Here is a 20,987-nt window from a genome sequence, read left to right on the forward strand (position 1 = left end):
GGATCCCAAGATCAACTCCTGTTCCCTTTTTAATTGATGACATTTAAATACGTTGCCTGCCAAGTTTGTTGTAGTGTTTCTCCCAAGGGCTAATACAGTGCTCTGCACATAGTAAGTACTCTGCACATGTCTTGTCCTCTGTTGTCGAGTCATCTCTGACCCACAGCGATTCCATGGGCAATCTCTCTCAGAACACCCCACTTCCATCTGCAATCTTTCTGGTGGTGTGTCCAGAGAGTTTTCTTGGTAAAAATCCAAAAGTGGTTTACCATTGCCTTCTTCCACACAGTCAACCTGTCTCCCCCTCGACTCTCTTCCATGCCGTTGCTGCCCAGCACGGGTGAGTTTTGACTTGTAGCAGATTGCCTTCCACTCGCTAGCCACCACCCAAGCTAAGAATGGAATGGGTAGGCCTCTGCTCGACTCTCCCTCTTGTAGCTGAGACTGGTAGAGTACCAGATACTTTTCAGGTGCCATCCTGAGAGGATGTGCAATATATATCAATATATATATATTAAGACTGTGAGTATTAAGATCATGAGCCCCATATGGGACAGGACTGTGTCCAACATGACTTGCTTGCATCCACCCCAGTGCTTAGTATATTGCATGGCACATAGTAAGCGCTTAACAAATACCACCACTGATGATGATGTTGATAATTTGTTGATCAAGAGTTATTTAATGTTATGAAGGGAAAAAAAGTGACAACTGATGAAAAATTAGTTGAAACCCTCTAAATGAAGGAAATACTCATTTTAATTTCTGTACCCCACTCTAGACTGTAAACTCCTTGTGGGCAGGGATCACATCTACCAACTGCAAGGTACTCTCCTAAACACTTAGTGCAGTGCTCTACATACAGTAAGTTCTCAGTGAATACCACTGATTGATTAAAATAAATGCCTTATCATTCAATCAGTCAGTAGCATTTATTGAATACCTATCGTGGGCAGAGAACTGAACTAAGTGCTTGAGAGTGTACAAAAGAAATTAGTATACATAATCCCTGCCTTAACCCTTTACAATCTAACAGGGGTTATTGGCACTTAGATAAGTTTGCAGATGGGAGGTATTAACAGAGGATAAAGGATTATTAGATAAATTCTCTGAGAGAAGCAGTGTGATGTAGTGGAAAGAGCAGGGACTTGGGGGTCAGAGGACTTGAGCTTTAATCCTGGTTCTACAATTTACCTGCTGTAAGACCTTGGGTGAGTCACTTAGCTTCTCTGTTCCTCTTTCCTCCTTAGTATAGTAGTAATTCAATATCTATTCTCTCTCCTACCTAGACTGTAAGCCTCAAGTGTGACAGGGATTTCTCTGACCTGATTGCCTTGAATCTATTTCAGCCATTAGTATAGTGCATAGCACATAGTAAGCACATTAACAAATGCCACCATTAATCACTATTATTACGACTTCCATGTAGTTTTGCCACCATTGGACAAATTATTTCTTTAGTTTATCTAAGCCTACTACTTTCATTCTTTTAAACACACCGTCTCATCCTGGGATTGCGGGTCTTGGTGAAAACCAATTCCATGTTCCCCCTGTCTCGATGATTTTCTAAACTGAAATCATGCCCCTTTCAGCCTTCTTCTTTCTCCTAGAATAGCTGGAAGATTTTCAATCTAGTCTCTTGAAGAAGCTATTTCACCTCTCCCCACTCCCCCAACCCTAGCCCGATCAACTGTAGTTCTACTGCTTAATTTGCATAGGACTGACTAGTCATCACATGATTTTAGGTCTCTGAAATAACAATTATGAAATTTATTAAGCTCTTAGTGGTCAATAGATTAGCTAGAAAATTATGAGATAATACTGAGTCCCAGGCCCACACTAGGGATGCCAATTTTGTCCCAATTTTACAGGTGAGAAAACTGAGTCCCATAGAGTTTAAATTATTTGCCAGGTCACACAGTTGCCCAGTGGCAGAGCTGGGACCTAAAGCCATTTCTTCTGACTCCCAATCCCATGCTCTTCCCAATAGACAAGACTGCTCTTCTGTCACTGAAAACAGTGATTTTATTTCAGCCACCCTGTCTAGTAGCTAGAGGTATAGCTGATGGCATTTACATGAGCAATGTATAATAATAATAATAATGATGGTATTTGTTAAGTGCTTACTATGTGCAGAGCTCTATTCTAAGCTCTGGGGGGATACAAGGTGATCAGGTGTCCCACGTGGGTCTCACAGTCTTAATCCCCATTTTACAGATGAGGGAACTGAGGCATAGAGGAGTTAAGTGACTTGCCCAAAGTCACACAGCTGACAGTTGGCGGATCAGGAATTTGAAACCATAACCTCTGACTCCAAAGCCGGTGCTCTTTCCACTGAGCCACACTGCTTCTCTAAAAATGCCTATGGTTATGTTCTTCAGTGCCAGAACATGGAATCACAAAATCCTTTTTGATAACTTTGGTTTCAAATTCTTCTGGTTTTCTTTTCTGCATCTTCATTTCGTTGCACAAAGCCTTGATTCCTCACAGTTAGCCTACAATTTTCTTATTTGACATGCACCATCTCACCTGCTGCTCAGGAAATTACACAGTAGAACTCCTGAAGTCCCCTGACCCCTTATTAAAATCTACATTATCTCCCACCCATCAGTCACCAAGTGTCCCCTTCCCGTGGTGTCTTGATGTTCTGTCTCAGTTCTGCATGTCAAATAAGTCACTTTAGTCCAATTAAATTCTCAATGGTGTGACATTTTGGATTATTGGTGGAAGCGAGCAGGACTGAAAAGGTATTCGAGTTATGCCATCTAACAGTGCGTACTGGCTTTAGATGCAAAGATCAGGTATGAATTGCAAACAGCAACAGCATGGCTACTTTCCTCTCTAAAAATAATCCTCTGACAGCACAGTGTTTCTTTGACTCATGTACCATAAGTATTAGAGAGGGATTTGTCTCCAGTGCTTAAAGTAGTGCTCTTGTGAACTAAAATAGACTAGAATATTGACCCCTCAGCAGGTCACTTTCCTGATCAAAACTGGATTTGTTGCACCTTCAGTTTCTGTTTCTCATAAGTCGCCAACTTGTACTTCCCAAGCACTTAGTATAGTGCTCTGCACACAGTAAGCACTCAATGAATATGACTGAGTGAATGAATGAATGAGTAAGGCCAGCTATCTAGATATTGTACTCTCTTAAGCGCTTAGTACAGTGCTTTGCACACAGCACTCAATAAATATGATTGAATGAAAGAATGAGACAGGTTCAGCCCAGGGACAAGAAAGCAACATGAGGATTACTCTTGGTTATTTTAATTTTATTTTCTGCCACTACTCATGATGAGGATATTGGTTTTATCTATGACAGCCTCTCCTCAAAAGAAATAAAATCAATCAGCCAGTGGTATTAAATTGAGAACTTACCATGTGCAGAGCGCTATACTTGGTGCTTGGGAGACTGCAGTAGAATAAGTAAGCATGAGCCAGTGAGAGATCTTGTCTCTTCTTCTACAAATCAGTCAGTCAGTGGTATTTGTTGAGCGCTTACTGAGTGTAGAGCACTGTAGTAAGTGCTTGGGTGGATACAGTATAACAGAGTTGGTAAACAAGTTCCCTGCAGATGCTAGTAGCAGTCTGACAAACTGTGTTATCAATGAAATCCTGATGTGTCAACAGCTATTTCAGTGGGAAGTAAGATGTTTGAGGGGAGATGGTTCAAAATGCTGATATGATACAAGGATTGAAATGCATGGAAGCTGGGAGAAAAACTTGCTATTATACCTCATGTGAGTCTCTGACTTTTATCTGTAAGACAAAGCAATTAAAACTGAACTTCTAAAACAGCGGGAGAAACATTTCAGGGAAGTACAAGAAGTATATATCCTCCAGAGGAGGAGGACTTAGAGCCTTTGTTAATAGGCATTATCTTTGTTAAGGAACAGTATGATCATATATTTCTGTCAAACTTTGCCACTTCCTTCCTTTCCCTTGGAAAGAAAAAGAACGCCTGAAGACTTGCAAGTAGGAATTGTTCTCTTTTCGTATTGTTGATTCGTGTATTGTCTAGAGAAATTTGTGAAATATAATGGCCATCTCTTACAGAGAGCAAAACAGACATTCACTTGAAAACATAAATCAGATGCCACATGTTTCTTAATGATTCAACTTGAAGCATTCTGATTTTCAGCCCAACAAAAGGGAGGTTTGAAGCAAGTGCGACTCGTCGCAGTTCACGGGTTCTCGGAAAAGAATTATACTGAGGTTGTTCAAGCTGTTGATTCTTTCTCTATGGAGATAACTTTCTTGGGCCTGACTCCTGATGGGTCTAGAAATATCCTTGATTGAGGCCTGTTAACTAGAGGTTCTGATTCTTATCTCATGCCATTTGGTCTAATCAGATTAAGAATTTACAAAGATTTGTAAAGTTTTCTCTAGCAGGTGAACCCTATTGAAACAGAAGGTATTTTCTTTTATTTTAGTGATCTGGGGAGATGGAACAGCATGGCCTAATGGATAGAATGTGGGGGCCTGGGAGCCAGAGGGACCTGGGTTCTAATCCCAGCTCCACCATTTGTCTGCTGTGTGACCTTGGACAAGTCACTTAGCTTCTCTGAGCCTCAGTTACCTCATATGTGAAATGGGAGTTAATCAATCAATAGTGTTTATTGAGCGCTTACTGTGTACACAACACTGCACTAAGTGCTAGGGAAAGTACAATACAACAGAGCTGATAGACACATTCAGTGCCTACAATGAGCTTACAATAGAAATCCTTATCATTAAGACTGTGACCCATGTAGGACATGGACTGCTTCCAATCTAATTATCTTGTATCTAGCTCTGTGCTTAGTACAGTGCCTGGCACATAGTATGTGCTTAACAAGCATCTCAAAAAATAAAAAAAGAAACAAATCCTTTTTGTCCTAGAGATAATTTCTCTTGTCAGTGGTAATCACTGATCTATGACCATGTAGTCAATAATTGGTCTCTTAATTATTATCATCAACAATCCCTGTGTGCTACTGTAATCTGAAAAAGCAGCTTTTATAGGAGTGTTTTTTTCTTCCTATATGACACTTTTCTAGGACTTGTGTTTCTCCGCGCTTCTTGAGGTAGCAGCAAGATAGGGAGGAAGGGCCCAAGGGAAGACAGGAAAACATGAAATGTGGTCCGTCAATCAGGAAGGCATGCTGATGCCAGGGCCCGGGGAGCGTTTAAAAGCACGTCTAGCAGTCCAAGCATCAAAAGGATTATCCTTGACTTTTAATCCTTAATTTCATAGGACTTCTCAGTAGGAATGAAGTGTCTTCAGATGAAGAAAAAATGCAGAAACGTCCACCACAGCACATTCTTAATCTTGCTGACTAGAAACAAATCTTTTCCCAGTTGCCTTAATAATGCTTGTTTCCCTTACAAGGCATTTTCCCCCTCAATCATTAGCTAACGTTGTGGGTTCTTACCAATTAATTTGTGATAAGGTCCTTCAAGGGACTCCAAAGGACAGGATTCTGTTCTTCTCATCAATGGAGAATGGTGACCAGCTGTTATACGCCCCTCTGCCTAGGGCAAAAGGAAAGGAGGGTAAAACTGGGGGAGGGTTTTTTTTTTTTAATTGGTATGTGTTAGCGCTAATTATGTGCTAGTCACTATATTAAGCATTGGGGTAGATACAACAAAATGAGTTGGGCATAGTACCTGTCCCACCTGGGGCTCACAGTCTTAATTTCCATTTTACAGATGGGGTAACTGAGCCACAGAGAAGTAAAGTCACTTGCCCAAACACTCAAAGCAGACAAGTGGTGGAGCTGGAATTAGAATCCAGGTCCTCTGACTCTCAGGCCCTTGCTCTTTCCTCTAGGCCACGCTGCCTCTTAGCATTGGATTTGGGTTAAGGTCAAAGAAGAGGGTCTTGCTGCTAAAATGTGTCAAATAACAGGATGGATTATTAGGGGAAATTAGAGAATCTCCTTTCATAGAATCACATCACTAAAATCCTTCCTTTCCTCTCTATCCAAACTGCTACCACGTTCATTCAAGCACTTATCCTATCTCACTTTGATTGTATCAGCCTCCTTGCTGACCTCCCTGCATCCTGTCTCTCCCCATTCCAGTCCATACTTCACTCTGCTGTCAGGACCATTTTTCTACAGAAACATTCAGGCCACGTCTCCCTACTCCTCAAGAACCAGTGGTTGCTCATCCACTTCCACATCAAACAGAAACTCCTTACCATCGACTTTAGAGCACTCAATCATCTTGCCCCCTCCGACTTCCCCTGGCTACTCTCCTATTGTAACCCATTCCACCCACTTCACTCTTCTAATGCCAACCTTCTCACTGTACCTTGATCTCAACGATCTCACCGCCGACCTCTCACCCACTTCCTGCCCCGTCCTAGTATATCCTCTCTTCATAGCTTTATTGAAGGCCCATCTCCTCCAAGAGGCTTTTCCTGTCTAAGCCCTCCTTTCCTCTTCTCCCACTCCCTTTTGCGTCACCTTGACTTTCTCTCTTTATTCAACCCCTCTCCCAGCCCTAAAACACTTAAGTACATATCTGTCATTTTATTTATTCATGTTTGTGTCTGTCTCCCCCTCTAGTCTGTAAGCTCATTGTGGACAGATAATTTGTTATGTTGTACTCTCTCAGGTGCTTAGTACAGTGCTCTGCACACTGTAAGTGCTCAATAAATACAATTGACTGTCTGACTAAGGCAGGTGGATTGAGCTAAATGCCTAAGTTTACATCCTAAATGTCTTGGAGTGCTTAGCTATTTTCCCGATTATTTTTAACAATAGACTGAATCCTCCTCAGGGAAGGAAACATTTCTTACAACTCGATTGTAGTCTCCTAGGTACTTAGTTTGGTACTCTACAGCCAATAAATACTATTGTTTGACTGATGTGAAGATACTGTAGGGTCCTCTATTTGGGTGACCATATAGTATTCTTATGTCTGCCTCTACCTCCTCCTCTTTCTTTCTAGGAAGTACTCTTTAAGCAGAGATCTTTTAAAATCTGTAAGCAAAATAGATGTATGCTCCTTTTCTCTGCCACTTGGAAATATGCCCCAATCTCAAAATCCACTGCATAGTGTGGTGTGACTAGAATGATCTTCTCAAGAGGCTTGGGAGTAGAATAATAGGGTTGTTATAGGTCAAGATTGAAGTGGATTTGTAGAACTGTGCATAGAAGCTTGCAAGGCAGCCCACATTATACCCGACTTCAACTGAGAGTATTATTAATCCTTCACTTTAATGAGCATCAAATGTTCACAAAATTTTGAATAAATCTTCAGTCAGTGTCCCTTCATATCTTTTCTGTAGCTTCATTTGCCACCATTAGACCTTATGACCGACAAAGAAAAGGAGACACTTGAAGGAGGTTATACTGTGAAACAGGATAGAGAGTTAATGCTGGTTTATCTGATACATATCTTTTTCCTTCAATAAAGCGGGATCTAAAGTTTGCTGAAATAGGGCTGATAAACAGAGTTTTGAAAGTGAAGTTGTTGGGAAGGGAGAAAAACAGGGTGGAAATAGAAAAGGAAGAAGAGGTGAGAAGAGAAAATTTAGAGGCAGGGAAAGAGAGAGGAAGGAGGAAGAATTTGAGAGATGGAGTAACAGAGAGACTGAAAGACCGTGAAACTTACCACAAGAGATTGGGAGGGAAGAGCTGGACTTGAGGTGAACAGGGATCATGTCTACCAAATCTACGGTACTTTCCCAAGTGCTTAGTACAGTTCTCTGCATAAGTGCTCCATAAATATAATTGATAGATTAATTGGTTAAGCACTTCTGCCAGCATGAGCTAGAGAGAACCAGCAGGGTCTGGTGGAAAAAACATGTGCCGGAGTATCATAGGACCTGAGTTCTAATTCCGCCTCAGCCACTTGCCTGCTGTGTGACCCTGGGCAAGAGTATAAATAAGGAGACTATAAAGTATAAATAAATTCATAAGTTCTGGTCAGAGTTTGAAGGGAAACTAAGTAATATTTCAGACTAGAACTCACTCTCATGTGTGAAGGTAAATTTGTCCATTAGATTGTAAACCCCTAGAAAGTGATGACCACGTGTCCCTTTTCAAATCTGACAATTACTCTCCCAACTTTCGAAGCCTTTTTGAAGGCACATCTCCTCCAAGAGACCTTTCCTGCCTAAGCCCTTATTTCCTTTTTCCACTCCCTTCTGTGATGTCCTGACTTGCTCCCTTTATTCACCCCATCCCCCAGCCCCACAGTACTAATGTACATATCTATAATTTATTTATTTATATTAATGTCAGTCTCTCCTTCTAGACTGTAAACTTGTTGTGAGCAGGAAATGTGTCTGTTATATGGTGTTTACTCTTTCAAGCTCTTAGTAGAGTGCTGTGCACACAGGAAGCGCTTGGTAAATCTGATTGATCCTATCAAGTCCTTAGTAGAGGGCTCTACACAGAGTAAGTGCTCAATAGATACCCTGGATTGATTTCTGATTCACTGATTCATTGTTTCTGTTTGTCTTCCAGCTGAGCTCCGAGTTCTTTCTGGCAAGGTCTTTCTATTATTCACTTCTTAACATATATTCCCTGATGCTTAGTACAGTATTGCAGAAACTCAATAAATATTAGTGATTGTAATACTTCCCAAAAATAAAATGGAGGGACACTTATGTGATTTTGCTTTTTCTAAAAGCTACAGGCTTCCATAAATGTTTTACAATGACCAAGGAGGGACTGAAATATATACATATATGAATGTGTATATATAAGTATATATATGCATCTACATATATTTATAGGCTTGTAATACTAATGATAATATGAATGGTATTTGTTAAGCGCTTACTAGGTATCGAGTACTGTTCTAAGCACTGGAGTAGCAGAGAGTTAAGCTTGTATCTACAAGCTAATCTAATATATCATATTACAATATAATAATATATAATAATATATGATAATCAACACACATCATCTCACAATCTCATATGTATATAAATTAAGGTCACACAGTAGGGAAATGGCAGTTTTAGGATGAGAAATCAGGTCCTCTTATTCCCAGATCTGTGCTCTTTCCCCTAGGTCAAGCTGCTTTTCTACTTGGATACTGGGCTAACTATAGTTTATGGACAGAAAAGAGGAAATCAGAGTTCAGTACAGTTCCAATCTGCAATGCTGATTTTCTTCAAACCATAAGATTGACACAGCTTCATCATCATTTGTGTACAGAATTTTTTAGCATCTAGTACAGTAAAGGAAGGGTTTGAGCCCTGACAAAATTTGCATCCTCAAGACTGTAGTACAAACATGCGATTTAAGTTGATTTTCTAGCATCAAGACAACTTTGATTTGCTTTGCCACTTATTACCTGATGTAGATATTATTTGCTTTTTATTTTCTGCTTACCTATATTGCAGAATTAGATCCATTTGGAGATAATAGCTACACTCTTGAAGCAGAAAAAGCTAAAACCCAAAAATTAGTAGAACATTCTGTCATTTCAGTGACTCTGATTATAGAAAAATGAGAAAGATGCAAAGACTGCAGTTACAATCCACATCTTGTCATCTTTAAGTAATGGTTTCATGGCATGACTTAATTTTACACAGTCCCGGCTCTAGACAAATAGTAACTAACATATGTGAGAGTCATTTACAACCCAAACTAAGGCCTAGAAAAATATATGTGAGCATTAGAAAAATGGTGTGGTGTCTCAGCATTTAATATAGGTTGCAGAAGTTGCTTTATGAGTTGGATTTATACTCTGCAAATGAAGTTAATGGTTTGAATGAAAGATAGCAGATTTCATGAAGGCAGAGGACATGTTATATACAACTAACTGAGCTATGAGTGACTCGCTGTGGTTATTTTCCCATGAGTGGATTTATTTGCAGTGTCTCTTTCAATCCCCTTGCACAAATATATGAATTGGATCAATTAACTATTTTACCAAGATTTATCTTTCTCTTTCCGATGACTGCATCTGTGTGATTCATCTCTACAGACTTTACCCTGGGGCCACATGGGGTTGAAGTAGTTCGACATTAGAAACAATGCATAACACCACCATGGCTTTGCCTTTTGGTGAACTTTAGAAAGATTTAGTTTGTTATTTTCAACTATTTTTGACCTGGTATTTATTTTTTCCCCCTTTTAAACTTTGGATGGGATCCAACACGGTGGTGATCAATGATGAGAGGAGTCTCAGAAAACCATTTATGGGTTTCCATATGAGGATTCATCACCACCAACACTTCATCTTCTAAGGCCTGAGCTGAATGTGTGGGATGGTTCTATAGTGACCCCAGGAAAAGGGACAGTTGCTTGCCAATTTGCTTCATATTAATGGCCTGTTCTGCTTGCCAAGAAATTATTTATAAGGACCCAGTGATTGTATGCGCTGACGTGTTATTTTTTTTGGCTAGGCATAACTAACATGTCTAATTTTTGTACAACAAGGTACCACAATTTGAAAGGGACTAATTATAGTCTACATTATCACTTGTTGACAGTATCAACAATTTATTTTAAATGACAAGCAATTTGTTGCAGAAATATCAGTCCTTTTAAGAGACGATTAAGACAAAATAAACTTATTTGGACTATAGTTTTTTTTTAGAGTCAAAATGACACCATTCCCAAGTGCACAGAAAAAGAGAAATTGGGAAGTTCAGGAATCAACACTTTTTCCATTAGTCCCTGAAATTGCCACCACTGGAATAAGATGAACAATATTCTGCCTTGATAAATTAACACACATCCTGTCCTATATATATAGATATATTATTATAAGCTCCATTGATTGATTGATTTCCTGCAATCAAGGAGATTATACTCTAATGGAGAGGTAGACATAAAAAATTAAGAATCTTTTGCTGGTGACCGACAGATGTTAATGATCTCTAAAATCACCAACAAGTTGGATGTTGCAGTGGATATAATGGATTTGATCTAAATTACAGCAAAACTTTTCCTTCCTTTCGCAGTACATGTTTTATCCTGAAAGTTTCCTTATGAAGAAGTGAACAGGTTGGCAGGAGACAATATGGAGAGCTCAAACTTTATACATCTGGCAGTACTGAATGCACAAAGCTGGAAAAGCTTGGGGCTGGGAGGAAAAGAGGATGGGACATCATCGATTCTGCAGGATTCTCTCCAAGCAATCAATTAGAGGTATTTATTGCTTTCTTTTGTGCATATCACTGTGCTAAGCATTCACTATGTTTTTATGGGAAATGGATAAAGTTTTATTGTTTCTATTTTAAAATGAAGATTCTGAATATTGCCTTCCACTCCTACAGGGTTGCTAATTCTGAGGCCTGTTAATGTTGACTGTAGCTTTTTCTGCCTGTTCTTCCACTAGACTTTCCCATCCTCCCCTGTTCTGATCTGCTATTTCCCAATGGATTTCCCACAAAGTGACTCTGGGAACTAATCCATCCACTTTAGTGTATGTTGAAACAACTGCTGCCTGAAGTGAATTTATTTTGGCAGTGGCACCTTCTGATCAAGCTGTATTTTTCTGTTTATGTAAAAAGGGGGTAAGTCTTGGGAATCTAAGTCTTCCCTTCTGGCCCTTTATCTCAAAACAGAATTTCGGGAAAAAAAAATCCTGCACATTTATTTGAGTTTTTTGCGGGGAACGGAGGGCATGGCTTGGCTTGGTCCAACGGTTTGAAATCTGAAAAAGGGAAACAATAACTTTCAAAAGAAAACGAGGTTGTTATAAACCAACAGTGGTCAAATTCAAAGAGCTCCCTAAGGGATCTCTTGCCTTCCTGTCTTAGAACTCCCCTTTTCAGTTTTATATTCTTTCTCACCATCAGATGTTAATTTGAGAAAGGGCTTTGAAGGCTGGTCACTGCAAAAATGGAACTTTGGAAGATATAGATGTGGGCTTCCTCTTTTACTGGCATCGTTCTGAGGCTTTTTATAGGAGGAACCAAGTATGAACTTTTGTAAAATGAATATTAGAAAGGGCAAAGAGTCCAATTGACTTCCACCTGGTTCATCATACCTATGGAGCATTAAAACTTTTGGTATTTCATTAAAACATGCAGTAAGGTAATAATAGAAAGGAAATCAACTGATTGTATTTATTGAGTGCATACTGTGTACTGTGCACAGTATTAAATGCTTGGGAGAGTACAGTAACATACAGTTGGCTCAGTGGAAAGAGCCTGGGCTTTGGAGTCAGAGGTCATGGGTTCAGATTCCAGCTCCTCCAATTGTTGCTGTGTGACTCTGGGCAAGTCACTTCACTTCTCTGGGCCTCAGTTATCTCATCTGTAAAAAGGGGATGAAGACTGTGAGCCCTCCGTGGGACAATCTGATCTCCTTGTAACCTCCCCAGCACTTAGAACAGTGCTTTACACATAGTAAGTGCTTAATAAATGCCATCATTATTTATTATTATGTTCTCTGCCCACAGCAAGCTTGCAGTCTCAAAGGGGAGACAAAGAAAACAAAAGTAATAATAACGATATTTCTTAAGCACTTATAATGTCACAGGCACCATACTAAGTACTGGGTTAGAGACACTAGAAGGAGATTAGATCCAGTCCCTGCCCCTCATGGAGGATCACTATCTAAAGAAGAGGGAGATCGGGTATTTAATCACCATTCTACAGGTGAAGAAACAAAGGAACAGAGAAGTTGCCCAAGGTCACAAAACAGGCAAGTGGTAGAACCAGAATTAGGGCGCAGGTAGTCTGACTCACAGGCCTATGCTCTATTCACTAGGTCACACTGCTTCCCCTGATGTCAATAAAACTCAAATATTATATTACACCATCCCTCTGAGTACAAGGTTAATTAAAGTTTGGGCTATCTGAAGGGTAAAGAACCAAAACCTCTGCTCTTCTAGAGGCAGCACTCTGGTACTCTTACTGTAGCCATGTCGTTTGTGGGTTTTTTTTAATTATTTCATCTGTTCTTCATTCCAACTCTCCCCTCCCGACAACCCACACTTATTCTTTAGATTTTGAGACCCTCTGGGAAGAGGCACCACGTGGTAATTCTCACCTGGGTATATTTTTGATGCTCACTTCATTGCTTCAAACATAATAATATAGTAGATTGCATTATTAGCAAGTGCTTACTATGCACCAAGCAACTATGATAAATAATAAGATAATTGGATCAGACACAGCCCCTATCTGAACAGGGGCTCAAGGCTTAAATAATAATAATAATAATAATAATGGCATTTATTAAGCACTTACTATGTGCAAAGCACTGTTCTAAGCGCTGGGGAGGTTACGAGGTGATCAGGTTGTCCCACGGGGGGCTCACAGTCTTAATCCCCATTTTCCAGATGAGGTAACTGAGGCACAGAGAAGTCAAGTGACTTGCCCAAAGTCACACAGCTGACAATTGGCGGAGCCGGGATTTGAACCCCTGACCTCTGACTCCAAAGCCCGTGCTCTTTCCACTGAACCACACTGCTTCCCCCTAAAGGATGGGTGCAGATATTTTATACCCATTTTACAGAAGAGAAACTGAAGCACAGAGAAGCTAAGATCAAAGAGCAGGCCAGTGGTGGACCCCAGACTTTTAAAGCATGGCAGGTGCTTAATAAATATCATTGAATGAATAAAGAAATGAGGATTCCTCTTTACTATTTTACTAGGCTTGTTCCTGTTATATACCTTTAGTACATTATTAAAGTACATCATTTTTCAATGTGCTCATCAGAAGAACGAAGACAGTTTACGTCTTGTTCCTTTGTAATGTGACTTCACCTACAAAATGTCCTCAAGTGTGGGGTGTCATCTATAATTAGTAATCTTCCCAGTCTTCCTCGACTCTGAATAGCAGAATGGAAGACACCACTAAAAGGTTTGGCACTTTATCTCCTCAGAGAACCACTCTCCATTTATATGGTGTTGTACCATTGAGACAGTAACCCTTCTTTCTCAGGCCATAAAAAATATCCCCAAAGAGCAGGTAAGATTCTGATATATGAAAGCTATCCTTCCAATTGTAACGTGTTTGAGGACTCTCAGTTCCTCTTGAGTTAGATGGTACCATGCACAGACAAGGGAGGGAAAGCTTGAAAAAGAAATACAGATTTCAGTAGTCCCTGCAGTGAAAAAGGCAGTGGCCCGGGGTTTGTGTCATTAAAGGCTGAAAGCAGAGAAATATTTAGGACACTGCAGTAACTCTTCATCCTTAAACATTCTTAGGGTGCTTAATTTTCCAAGTAATTTTCCAAGTAATGAAATTTTTACAGGGATTATCTTTCAATAAAATTCTTTAATTGTTTTTCGGGAAACATAATACGGCAATCCCAAAGCTTATTCTTTGCCCCATTTAGCCTCTGTTCATTCCCAAATGTTCACTTAGCCTCCTCTTCAGATGTGTTCACTGGACTGTCACTTTATGCAGGAAGTCCAGGTCATCTGGTGAAAGGTCAGGAATACAGGCAGCACTTGAAAGAAAGAATGACGTTTTAGAGGACTGTGAGCCCGTTGTTGGGTAGGGACCGTCTCTATATGTTGTCAACTTGTACTTCCCAAGTGCTTAGTACAGTGCTCTGCATACAGTAAGCGCTCAATAAATACGATTAAATGAATGAATGAATAGGAGGCTAAATAGCCCTGCTTAAGCAGATGAGAAGAATGGAATGAACCAACTTTGCAGAAAGAGCTAGTGGGGTTCCTGTTAATGCATACAGAGCATCAACAGTTCAGGAGAGTCTGTCTAACCTACTACCCCGTGTGTGTCCAAGACAATATTATGGACGTGACTTTAGGTGAAGCCAGATTGACTTTACTGCTTCTTATTCCTGACCCTGACTGGTGGCCAAGGAAGTCGAATGAATGAATGAGTCACTGCCCTTACCCGATCCATTAGACACTGCTCACATCACACTGTCCTTGAAGATCTTTGTCAATTCCATTCCACCTGGCTCCCCTTCATCAGTTAATCAATTAATGGTCTTTATTGAATGCTTACTGTGTGCAGAGCACTGTATTAATCACTTAGGATAGTATGATACAACAGCATTGGTGGACGTGATTCCTGTCCACAAAGACCTTGCAGTTTAGAGGATTAATAAGGGCTCCTCTTTGCACCGCTAAACCACCTTCATCCCCAGAGTCCTTTGCACACTGTTCCCTGTCCCTCATTGAACCATACCTGGACATGCTCTGCCTGAGTTTGTTTTAAAATTTATTATTATAACTTGATTTTCTGCTGCTGCTTGTCATTCCACAGTTTACAGCCTGCGACTCCCAGCAATGCCAAAACCTGGCATCTAAGCAGGAATCCAGGGCCTGGACATATCTTCATGTATTGCTGCCCTCTCACCTCCTTGCCAGGGTGGCTATTTAAGCCTCAATGAAATGTTTCAGGGAGAAGAATCTATCTGCCACTACTCTAACCCTCCTTTGAGAAGAAACCTAAATGGCACTCCATTTCCATGGGTACCCACAACACACCACACGCAGTATCCTTGCACTGGATGCTGATCTGTTTCCTTCACCTGCCAGTTTGTGGACATATGGAGACTCCTTTAATGACCTGCCACTTTGAAAGAAGGACTATAGAGACCATTAAATTTAGAGAATTTAGAAGGCCATTAAAAATGATGACAGTAAAACATTGATAACTAGCTAACCTTTTCCCACAAGCTTTCTCCAACCTCCCACATCCTTCTTGCCCACTGTTTCACTTCCTTAGCCAAATTTTCTCTCCCCTATGGCTGTCTATAAGCTCCCCTCTCTTCCCAACTGCCAATAAGTTAATTGTATTTATTGAGCACTTACATTGTGCAAAGCCTGTACTGAGCATTTGAGAGGATTCAATACAAGAGATTTGGTTGACATGGTCCCTGACTATAAGCTCCTCTGTAATTGTACAGTCACAGTCACCTGTAGCGTTTTTGTAGGTATCAATTTATAAACTATATTATGGAAGCCTTTATTTGTTCACCCGTCCATTACTTGACCATTTTTCTCTTATCTATAAATAATGCCTCTGTCTTCCCTGTTGGGTTATAAGCACCTTGTGGGCAGGAAGTGTGACTTTTATTTCCATTGTACGCTCCCAGATGCCTAGTGCAGTGCTCTGTATGCAGTTGCTACTCAATAAATACTCATGCTTGATTGGTTTCCTCAGAGACTCGCCTTCTTCAAGGCATGGGAGGAAATTCCATTTTTGTCAGGGCACCCCAATGAAAGAGTTTAGCAGTTTTATTGAAGGAAATAGCACAAATACGATTGAGTTGTTGAAGGGAGACATGTCATACCATTATGAAAAATTATGCCCACTTTGCCAAAATAGGAATGCAGTTCTAATTTCCCAAACCTTATAACTGCATTATTATATTGTTCTCATAAAACTTGTGTTTCCCTACAATGGATTTAATAATAATGCTTCACATTTCTGTAGCATCATCCTTTCAGTGAGCTCAAAGAGCTTCAGAACTGCTGAATTATCTCATTGTATCCTCGGAGTCTTGACTGAAAAGATGATTGAACATTGGAACCCAAAGTCAAGGAAGTTTTCGGCACCCTCATTCTTCAAGGTCATTAAAAGAGGATAGAAAAACGTCTGTATGGTTTTAAATGTCATCATACCTGGAGGCAACAGATTGACTTAGATGACCTCTTGAAGGCTGTTTCAATTCTAAGTCTATGCTGCCAGTATTGGGAATTGTAGCCCTTGAGTAGTTAATATCTGGAGAAGAAAGAGGGCACTGCATATACATCTGTGACAGATTAGATTTGTTGCTGCTCCTTTCAAGGGATAGTTTGTCAAACTGAAGCGAGTATGGTTGGTTTTTGAGACAAGGCAGTGTTTTAGAACATGCCCCTGAAGCTGAGGGGTTCAGGAGCAACCTGGATCAGGGGTAGGTTGGGGTGAACTTCTAATAATGATAATAATAATAATAATAATAATAATAATAATAATAGCATTTGTTAAGCACTTACTATGTGCAAAGCACTGTTCTAAGCGCTAGAGAGGTTACAAGGTGATCAGGTTGTCCCACAGGGGGCTCACAGTCTTCATCCTCATTTTACAGATGAGGTACCTGAGGCACAGAGAAGTGAAGTGACTTGCCCAAAGTTACACAGCTAAGTGGTGGAGCCGGGATTTGAACCCATGACCTCTGACTCCAAAGCCCAGGCTCTTTCCACTGAGCCATGCTGCTTCTCCACGCTGCTGCTTCTAATGAACTTCTAATTGGTGCCAAGTGGTTCAATGATGGGACATACTTCTTAGTGATATACCAGCTTTTTTTTTTTTCAGAAGCCAGTGTGTTAAGAAATAAGGTGAAATACTGCGAAACCATTTTTCCCCATAGCAGCTCTTCCTATGAAGGCAGTGTGCATAAAATATCTTTTCTATTCCGCAAGATTGTACCTGGCATGGAACTACAGAGGTTTCTCAATGGTGTGTTATGACATTATCATATCACTGGGATTTTTTTTCTTTCATCATGTCATTTGCTAATCTTCCTCTTCATCCTGAACTTTCTATCTTTGTTCCTGAAATGAATTCAAGGGTATTTTTCTTTTGTAAGATGGAGTCTATCAGATGTTAATTTTGGGTTAGCCTGGGTCACCACCCCAACACTGAAGAGCCCAAGGCTCTGAAGGCAGCAGAGAAGGTGGTCCAGAGAATTTAGAAGAAAGAAAAGACAGAGGAGATAGGCCCTGGGGCCATAAATGGAGAGAGAGATTGGAGAAGCTTCTTTATCATCATTGATAGGGTGAAATTAATCAATCAATCCATTGTATATATTGAGCACTTACTGTGTGCAGAGTACTGTACTAACCAGTTGGGAGAGTACAATATAGTAGACACAATACTGACCAAAATGAGCCTAGTGTAGAGGGGGAGAAGGACATCAATATAAATAAAGAAGTTATGGATATGTACACAAGTGCTGTGGAGCTTAGGCGGATGTGAATAAACAAAGCAAATCAGGGTGATGCAGAAGGGAGTGGGAGAATAGGAAATGAAGGTTTAGTCAGGGAAGGCCTCATGCAGGAGATATGCCTTCAATAAGGCTTTGAAGGTGAGGAGAGTGATGAAGTTGGAGGGCATCCCAGGCCAGAAACAGGACATGGGCCAGAGGTTGGAGGCAAAACGAGATATACGATAAAAAGATACAGTGAGTAGGTTGGCTTTAGAGGAAAGCAAGAAGTCTATGGTTTATCTTTGGAAAACCAAGGGGAGTAAAGGAGAGATAGTTTGAAAGCAATTGAAACTGCATAAAGAGGTTTTTCAATTGTCTGGCTTCTGCATCTAAAACTTGTTCCAAGCAGTCTTCATTTTGTTCTGAATCTGACACTTCTATCAGTTCATTAGCATTTTTCTGGGCACAAATTTATAACTGTAAACATATGGCAACAGACCACTTTAGTCACCCATAATAAGTTTCTTAAGTCTACGGAATTGCAGTCTTGTTGGAGGCCATCGCTAAGCAGAAAAATTTCACTTTTGCCAATTCTTAGCACCTTTGTGGCACCGTGTCACTCCAACTCTTTCAGTATGTTCTTTTCAAGCAGCAGCACTAACAGTAGTAGTAACAGCAATCAATCAATCATATTTATTGAGTGCTTACTGCATGCTGTGCACTGTACTAAGTGCTTGGAAGAGTACAGTATAACAGAGTTGGTAGACACATTCCCAGTCAACAATTTTTACAGTCTAGAGGGGGAGAGAAAAAGCAATATGAATAGATATATGTACATAAATTTTGTGTGGCTGAGGGAGAGATGAATCTCAGAGGGTGCAAATCCATGTACACGGGTGATGCCGAAGAGAATAGGAGAAGAGGAGCTGAGGCTGAGGGAAGCAGATGTGCCTTGGATAAGGCTTTGAAGGCTGGGAGAGTCTGTCAGACATGAACAGGGAAGGCATTCCAGGCCAGACGCAGGACATGGGTGAAAGTTTGGTGATCACATAGAAGAGATCGATTTAAAGAGAGTAGGTTGGCAATACAGGATGAGAAGCAACCTGGCTAACAAGTCTAAAACAATTATCAGGCCTTATTCTGCCCTTTCCGCAGAGATACAACTGTATAAATTGACACATTCACCTCAGAGATACATTAGAATAAATGAATTCCCTCTAGTTAGAAAAAAAGAACAAAGCAGCATAAATTGATCATCTCTTTGGATTGGGCTGGCAGCTGAATAACAATTTGCATGGCACTTTTCCTGATGAAAAATTCCCTTGTGGGGAGCCAATCTCCAGAGGCTTCTCTTTCCTCTTTGTCTCCAGTTATCCTCTTGATTAGTGGAGGCCAAGATGAAACTGTTTATATTTAACTACACCCACAATATATTTGATATTGCAAAAGCCAAGATTTCCAGTTTAACCTGAATGTTCTCATATTGTTGAGTATTTTATTCCCATGTGGTCAGATTTAATTCTTAGACTGAATCTAAAGAAGCAGGCTATTACTTGGTCAATTTTGCTCTAATTTCACACTATTACTATATTTTTTCTAGTAACATAGCATATTAAACTAGTTATGAAAATGCCAGAGAAGAAAAATAACAAAAAACATCAAAAAAGCCCATAAGGAACTTTTGTTATAGGTTCTCATTGTTTTTTTGGGTCGTGTTGTCCTTACTCTCTGTTGCTTTCAATAAAATAGAAATAGGCTTTTCACTTGACATACTGGGGATGACTGAGTTAATGTTTGTAAATTGCTTTGAGAGCTTTGAAAGCACATATATTGTTAAGAGAAATCTCTTTCACATGTACATTTTCCTGCACGTAATGTTCACATTTCTCCATCATGGCCAGTGACCCATATAACAATTTTCTCCACATGCAATATTCTGGCCATTGAAAGCATGGATTTTTTTTTTGTAATCCTTTAAAACACTGAGATCGATACTAGAAATCTAGAATGGTCTGTATATGGATTTTCAACTTCAACAAGTCAGCTAATAGTCAAATCAAATGTACAGCATTTCCAGTTTAAGATGTATTTACATTTTAAAAAGTTAGCAAATGCTTACATTTAAGCAGTTAAGTATAAAATCTTTACATTTCCCTTCATATCTGGGAGAAATTGTAAGAATAGAGGAAAAAAATTACTGTCCCGTCCCCTTCATTCATTCATCCATTCATTCAATCAGCGAACATGCCTCCTTGGAATATCAGAAGGTTAAAGCAGTTAAAAGAAATAGATTGTTCTTCACCTAGTTTATGTTTATTTTATTCATCCATGATCTTAAGGATATCTCCACCACACTCATCAATTAACTAATCGTATTTATTGAGGGCTTACCATGTGCAGTGCAGTACCCTATTATACTCTCCCAAGTGCTTAGTACGGCCTGCTCCACATCTCTCCATGCTTCACCCCACAATGGCACACACGCAAGACATAAAAAAATCGACTTCACCAGTTAAGAAAAGGATTAAGTATTATTTTCATGTGAATTGGGATCAATGGACAAATTGGGGAATTTAGGCCAAAACAAATCATCTCTTTCCTTAGTTGAAAGGGCTTGGGCTTGAATTATGCCAATAATTGCTTCAACTGTGCTTTCACTTCATTTCACTGTACTCGTGCAAATACAGATTGAGAGAAGTGGTATTCTAGCTATTTTGATTAAACTGACTATATTCAGAAAAGCTTTCTCAAATAGCAGTAGTTTCATTAGCATATGCTCATTTCCCACCTGTGTCTTACCTGGGCTTTCTTTCTTTGTTAAAGCTTGGGAATTTGTTTTCCAAAAGAGAATTTTCCAAAACGTTACCAGTGGCTGAAAACAAGTAGTACTAATGAAAGTGGATTTGCAATCTTCACTCTTAACCTTTTTTTGTTCTAAATGCTATAATTATGAAACCATCCATGTGTGTGCTTTTATAACATGACAGAAGATTACGTTCCAAGTAAAGATAACTTCTCAGCATCATGGTTTGAAGTGTGACTTTTCCCATTCTCTGTTCAGAATTCAGAAAATGAGTTTGACCAAAGAGATGGGATGAAGACAAGCAAATCTCCCTCTGCGTTCTCTGGAAGCCATTTGTGCACTGACCATAGAAAATGTGAAAAAGATAATGCATCTCTACTCC

The 20,987-nt window shown here is 39.9% G+C and overlaps 1 non-coding gene across 1 annotated transcript; it reads right to left on the minus strand.

The window, feature by feature from the left end:
- Positions 1-350: 350 nt before the first annotated feature.
- Positions 351-488, minus strand: LOC119941083. Its single transcript, XR_005455116.1, has one exon. It is a non-coding gene; the product is annotated as a small nucleolar RNA SNORA7 (small nucleolar RNA).
- Positions 489-20,987: the final 20,499 nt, after the last annotated feature.

Source organism: Tachyglossus aculeatus, chromosome 19 (genome assembly GCF_015852505.1).
Source record: "Tachyglossus aculeatus isolate mTacAcu1 chromosome 19, mTacAcu1.pri, whole genome shotgun sequence".
NCBI lineage: Eukaryota > Metazoa > Chordata > Mammalia > Monotremata > Tachyglossidae > Tachyglossus > Tachyglossus aculeatus.